Here is a 6,999-nt window from a genome sequence, read left to right on the forward strand (position 1 = left end):
AGTGCGTCAATTAAATAATGAAATGGTTGTAGAGCCACAGAAGCCCCCACTGAGGATAATAAGGGTGTACTGCTCTGGCGCCCCCCATCGAAAGTTATTGGGTACTGCCATTTCACACAACTGCAGAAGCAGGGAGCAATCTCAGATTTCTACCAGACAAGTCCGCCGTGTAGCTTCCAGAAGGGAGCCGATCGAAAAGCAAGACGACGACACGCACCACGCGTGCTTGAACCCCCCTCGTTCCCTCTTTCTTTTCCCGTCCCCGGTGCTTTCAATCTCACATCGGGATCCAGAAGGTAAGCGCTCTGAATTCGCGGATGTTTTTGGTTCATATGGTAGATAGTCGATCCAGCGTTGCTCTCTGGATCGCACCAGGCTAGGCTAGTAGTAGTGAACGCTGTCTGGCGCAGACAGCCGAATGCGGACAGTCATGGCCTGATGGTCGCTAGTTCCAGACCCGGGGAGTAGCAGGGAGACGTGACGGTAGAAGGAGGCTTCGCAGCGGTGGTGGAGGAGCCGGGGATCACGGGGAGAAACGGGCCATTTCGAGGTCCCTTTTCCTTTTTTTTTTCTTCTTTTTTTTTTTGCCATAATGAACTGTGTGTGTGTGTGTGTGTGTGGTTTTCTTTCCTTTCTTTTGTGTTAAAATGACAGAATGCGTGTAGCTGGGGGACCCCCATGATGCGGCTCAGCCCCGCAGCAGCTGCAGAGTAACTTGTTTGTGTAACTTTGGGTGTAACGTTGTAGTTGTGTAGGGCTCTTGTCAAATGAGTTGTGCAGATGGCCGCGTTGCCAAGTCTAGCAGCAGTGTGCACATATTGACTGAGCATTATTGTGTGGTCCGCCAAAGGTCTGTTAAAAGTATGCTCTCTTTCAATGAACTCGAGTGGACAAAAGCAGTGCAATGGGGGGAGACAATCCTCAAAGGCAGGTCAGTGTGTGCAAATCGTTTGGGTGCATGTTGCACAATTGGGCCATCGGATGGCACACTGGATGGGTAGACTGTGGGTTAATTATCAACACGAAATCTGAGCGTTGGGAAATGATATCGACCTATCAAGCCATTACACAACTTATTGATAGAAGGACCTAGATAGAAGACACACGCACATTTTTTTAGAGGTTATTGTTCCACCATTCAGACCAACCCTGGTGGTTCTTGCAATAGTTTTCATTAATTGTCGATGGGAATGGACCTTGGAATCGGGCCGTGTGTTTGTGGAAGTAGGGCAGCTTGGTTAGTCGGTTGTTATCCCTGACCATCCTAATGGATTTGTCTTGCATTTCTTTTTTTTTGTTGCATGTTGTTTACTAGTTCAGACCTGCCTGAAATCCGTGGCCCCAAGGCAGTCTGTGTCCCAGCATGAAAGCATATCGGGAGCATAAAGAGATGTGCGAATGACTCATAATAGGGCGGACTTTCCCCGTTAAGGACTTAATTTCGGCGATGCAGGGTTTGATTTCTTGCAGAGCCATTCCTCTTTTCTGTAATATCACCACATATATTAATTGCTGTCTGCATGCCGGACCCTGGTTATTATGTCACTGTGGGTGCGTTCCAACACGCAGGCGTTGTTCCATTAGGCGATTGTTTTTCTTAAATAATTATATTAAAATGCATCTCAGTCTGTTCTTTGGGATGTTTGCAAGGTCTCGGTGTGGGGTTCATCCGTGCCAACTGTTTGTCGGGTTGCTTTAGCCACTCCATCTGACTGCTCCGACTGCCAGATAGTGATCCAGCGTTTTAAGTTGACTGTGGAGGCTGCTGCTTGATCATACATCAGATTATCTTTTAGGCGGTTTTTACCGAGACATTTTCTGTGCAATTTTGCCAAGAAGTTTCCCTTTTGAAGTTAATAAATGGGAATCTGACTACAAATGGCAGCTTGTAAAACGTAGCCCACCCGTTATTGGCTGTTATTAGTAATATGCATGGTCCAGCTATTCATCATTTGCTGTTCAGTTCTTGCATGGGTTAAGATTGAGGTTATACATGGCGGGCCATTGCAACTTTACACTATCAACCCATGCATGATATGCAATGTTACACATGTAGTTAATTGCATGAAGATTGGAAACGGCAGTGCCCAAACATGCCAGCCTTTGTATTTTTCCATGCCACTGCCCCTGGAGTCATGCTGTAGTGTGGGGGGCAGACCTGCCTCTAAAAGGGGTGTGGGTCGGCTTCCTAAGCACCAGCCTCCACAGTGACACACACAAAGCTGATCTCCCTATCAGTGCTGTTCCCTTTGGCCTCTATTCATATACTCCTACAACCCATAATGGAAACTGTAAATCACCAGCTGGTCTTCTGACAGGCTAATGCCAATGTTCATCAAGCCGCGCTTGCTCTTAGGCTATGAAGAATAGCTGTCTTATAATATGCCTCATCGGTATGCAGAACTACTTATTTGAGATGATGAAAGTCTGTATTTGGAAGTATTTCCCTGTCTTCCCGGGCTGCTGGTGTGTAGGACGTTCCTCTTGCCGCAGCCTGGGTGCTGTAAGGGATATGGGATCGCGGGAGCTGAGTAAATACATTTTGACAGTGGAGCACGACGAGTATTAGCAAATGATCCGATAGTGGCTGTAATCCCCGGGAACTCCAGGAGGGTCGTTGTGAACGGTGTCTGCCGCGGCGGGCAGCGGGTTGCCGCCTCTGGGGTCGTCCCCGTGTGTGACTGGCTGGCAGGGCCAGGAGCGAAGACCCGATGCCACAGAGCGCTAGCAGATCGCATTACTGAGCCATCAGCCCCAGCCTACCCTCCACGCCCGGGTGGGGGAAATGATTTTCCCACTGTCATATATTAGGAGTTACGCAGGCCACTGATACTTGAGTCACTGTTTACTGTACCATCAGGCGTGGCGTGATGCAAGATAACACTACGAGCTTGTTGTGTTTTGAAGTGGGTCGAGGCTCTGCAGAGACTGCTGCTTTAGTATAGCTCTATCGGGAAGATGAGTTGGTTATTGTGCGTGCTGATCTGATTAGGACACACAGTGCTACCTAGGTCCAGTGCATGAGTCCGAGCTCTAGTGCGCTCTCCCTCCCACGTTTAGGCGTTGGGATAAAATGTTCACAGGGGTGAGTGTGGCCTGGAGCTGGGAGCCTGTTGGGTGCTGGTGTAAATTAGGCTGCATGAAGTCACTGAGCAGTCTTGAAACTCTAAACCGGCCGATTCCCTCCCTCTCTCCCCCCTCTCTCTCCTCTCTACCCCCCCCTTCCTGTGTCGGATGGACATCCAAAATGCGAGCACATGTCAGTGAGGCGATCAAGCGATGTGATTCATGCAAGCCCCTGGTGGAATTTCTGTTCAGTGGAAAGTCAAGCGGGGGGAGAGAGATGAGGGTGAACGGGGTGGGGGGGGGTAACGGGGGCGAGGGCCCGGGTGTGAATGGGGAAAAAAGGCGAGGCTTTGGAAGGTGGGCTTAGACCTAAGTTTCCAAGGTGCCTGCCCCCCGAGGTAAGAATCCGATACATTCCAGGAGCTCCTGTATCCAGACGAATAATGGGGACTGGGGGTTAGCGTTTCATCAGATGACACGATTGGATCATAAGTGCTGGGAAAGCGAGAGCAATGTCACCGGCTCACCGGCAGACAGGCCTGGGTTGCCTAAGGGACGGGGGAAGAGCCAGATGAGCAGAGCAGGTTATGTGAGATATGGCTTTAGTAGTCCCAGTCGCACACCGGCCTTTATTTATTTTCTAAGCCCCACCGCGGTTCAACCCACTCCCACTCAGACACCGCAGAGCTACGCTGTATGCTAATCGGCAGTGAGACAACAGCAACGAGGGTAGCTTTAGATTTATGTGGTGTTCTTCACTCTGTAACCGTTCAGTTTTATTTATTTTTGTACTTCCGATTAGGCTGGCTCAATTGGCGTTTTATGGGGCTCTGTGGTCCTGACCAATGAGCTTGTTTTACCAGAACTCTCCCTGCAGCTTTGCTACCCGTGCCTGCTAATGACACACACAGCTTTATTAGTTGTTAGTTGTTAGTTAGTTGAGATCCACAGACAAACAAGGCATTCAATGATTCCCAATATAACCTCACTCATGGCTGAGGTCGTGCTGTTGCTGAACAACAGCACTCCCACCCCTGTGATCCTGCTGAATAAGCTCCTGAGCCAGGGAGAAGGTGTCCCCTTTTGGCTGCTCCAACCCACTCTGACAGACCTCGTGAAAAAAGGAGTAGAACCTGGGCAGGTGGCCGTTACCTACTTTCTGATCCCCCAACCCATGTGTGTGTAACAGACTCAGAACAGTGTGGTTGTAGAAATACTATCATGAATAGATTATTACAATCCGCACCAAAAAAAAATCGCACCCTCCTGGAAAAATGTCCAAAAAAACCAACGATGTGCGAAGATGTTTTTGTTTCGCAATCAATGAGATTAAAAAACCCAAGTGAAAGCACAGAAGAACAGGAGGCTAATGGACGATATCTAAGCAGATCCCTGGCCCGCGGGGAGGCGCTTGATCATACATTCTGCATGTGAGCTCCGGCGCGCTGGCCTGGTAATGAAGCCATCTCCGGAGACCAAGAGCTGCAGTAATGGGAGCGCGCTGGCTCACTGCTGGATGTTCTAACCCCTGTCTTCATCTCAAGTGCTATCAGTTACCAGATATTATTAGGTTCCTCCACCCCCTCCCCCACTCCTCGCTCTGTCCTTCAACCATCTCGGCATTCAGGAAACCCACTTTGCAGACTGAAGGATTCGGGCACCCTATATGCCGCTCTGCCGTGTGTCGGTTTCGATCAGGTCTGAGGAGCGGCTCGTTGCCGGACCCCGCCGTGGTCGGCTCTGCTTCCTCACTGGGTCAGAAGCGCGGCCGCTGGGAGGTCTTCAGTGGCTTGACCTTGGTTAGGTTCCTTGACTTGTTTCTCGAAATCATTCTTGATAAGGCTACATTAGGCGTGACTTCTTGTCTATTAATTACCACCTCTCATTCTTCCACTCTGCCGAGTCCGTTAAACGATCGCCTAGCCAGGCTTCTCTTCCCAGGCGGCCCTCTCTGACTGGGGCTTCTCTTCCCAGGCGGCCCTCTCTGACTGGGGCTTCTCTTCCCAGGCGGCCCTCTCTGACTGGGGCTTCTCCTCCCAGGCGGCCCTCTCTGACTGGGGCTTCTCCTCCCAGGCTGCCCTCTCTGGGGCTTCTCCTCCCAGGCGGCCCTCTCTGACTGGGGCTTCTCTTCCCAGGCGGCCCTCTCTGACTGGGGCTTCTCTTCCCAGGCGGCCCTCTCTGACTGGGGCTTCTCCTCCCAGGCGGCCCTCTCTGACTGGGGCTTCTCCTCCCAGGCGGCCCTCTCTGACTGGGGCTTCTCTTCCCAGGCGGCCCTCTCTGACTGGGGCTTCTCTTCCCAGGCGGCCCTCTCTGACTGGGGCTTCTCTTCCCAGGCGGCCCTCTCTGACTGGGGCTTCTCCTCCCAGGCTGCCCTCTCTGGGGCTTCTCCTCCCAGGCGGCCCTCTCTGACTGGGGCTTCTCCTCCCAGGCGGCCCTCTCTGACTGGGGCTTCTCTTCCCAGGCTGCCCTCTCTGGGGCTTCTCTTCCCAGGCGGCCCTCTCTGACTGGGGCTTCTCCTCCCAGGCGGCCCTCTCTGACTGGGGCTTCTCCTCCCAGGCGGCCCTCTCTGACTGGGGGTTCTCCTCCCAGGCGGCCCTCTCTGACTGGGGCTTCTCCTCCCAGGCGGCCCTCTCTGGGGCTTCTCCTCCCAGGCTGCCCTCTCTGGGGCTTCTCCTCCCAGGCGGCCCTCTCTGGGGCTTCTCCTCCCAGGCTGCCCTCTCTGGGGCTTCTCCTCTCAGGCTGCCCTCTCTGGGGCTTCTCCTCCAAGGCTGCCCTCTCTGACTGGGGCTTCTCCTCCCAGGCGGCCCTCTCTGACTGGGGCTTCTCCTCCCAGGCTGCCCTCTCTGGGGCTTCTCTACCCAGGCGGCCCTCTTTGGGGCTTCTCTACCCAGGCGGCCCTCTTTGGGGCTTCTCTTCCCAGGCGGCCCTCTCTGACTGGGGCTTCTCTTCCCAGGCGGCCCTCTCTGGCTGGGGCTGTCGTGACGCTGGCGGGGTGTGAAGTCAGGGCTCATAGCGGAGACAGCTGTGGCCGTGGCTTTGCTTTTGTTTACGCCATTGGCACATAACCCCGGCTGTGTCCCGGGACACGGATGCTTTTTAAAAACGCATTTTTTTTTTTTTCATTTTTTTTTTTTTTCATAATGAATGTATTTTCTTTGGCTTTCCTTGAATAGGTCAGCAGGTGAAAGGCAACGACGTCATTCAAGTTCTACTTAAAAGTGACTGGAGATGAGGAGCGTTGTGGAGTCAATTGGAGGCTTGAGTCCGAATGGTATCATAATCAGAATGCCCCGGCCCCCAGCGGCCCTGGTCTAAAGCTGTGTGGTCGCTGTGCTTCCTGCCACTCGGCGGCCCACGGCGCTCCCAGTGGTCCACCTCTTATGTGATTTGTTAGGTATTATAAGGTCTCCCTTGGACCACGTGCCTCCCCTTACTTCAAGTGGCAACAAGCCCTCTTTTCTCAGTTCGGTGGAAGAGTTGCCAAACAAAGACTGTTTCTGTTGGTTCCTCAACTGTGTCACATTCCTGGAGCTCCGGAGTCGCCCAGAAATATAACATTTATAGAGCATTGATTGAATGTTTTAAGGCAGAAGCTATTTCTCAGTTAAACCGTAACGGTTGTCTGTGTTCAACATCATTTCCTCAATGCTTGTGGCGAGCCACAGCTAACGTACCAGAGTCGACTCTGGTACCAGAGTCTAGCCACAGCTAACGTTGTGGCTAGACTGATACCAGTGGCGAGCCACAACGTTAGCTGTGGGTTTTTTACCAGTCTTTGACAATAAGACAAAAATAATTGTGCAACCATTTGTGGTAATTCTACAATATTTTAGGCTAGCTCAAGCATTGATATGCACAATTTAAGTAGCGTGCCTTGGAATAGACCTCAATGGAAAAAAGATATAGCTATAATTGCGCCGAAAATGTCAAACA

This window comes from Gadus macrocephalus, chromosome 10 (assembly GCF_031168955.1).
Source record: "Gadus macrocephalus chromosome 10, ASM3116895v1".
Taxonomy (NCBI): domain Eukaryota; kingdom Metazoa; phylum Chordata; class Actinopteri; order Gadiformes; family Gadidae; genus Gadus; species Gadus macrocephalus.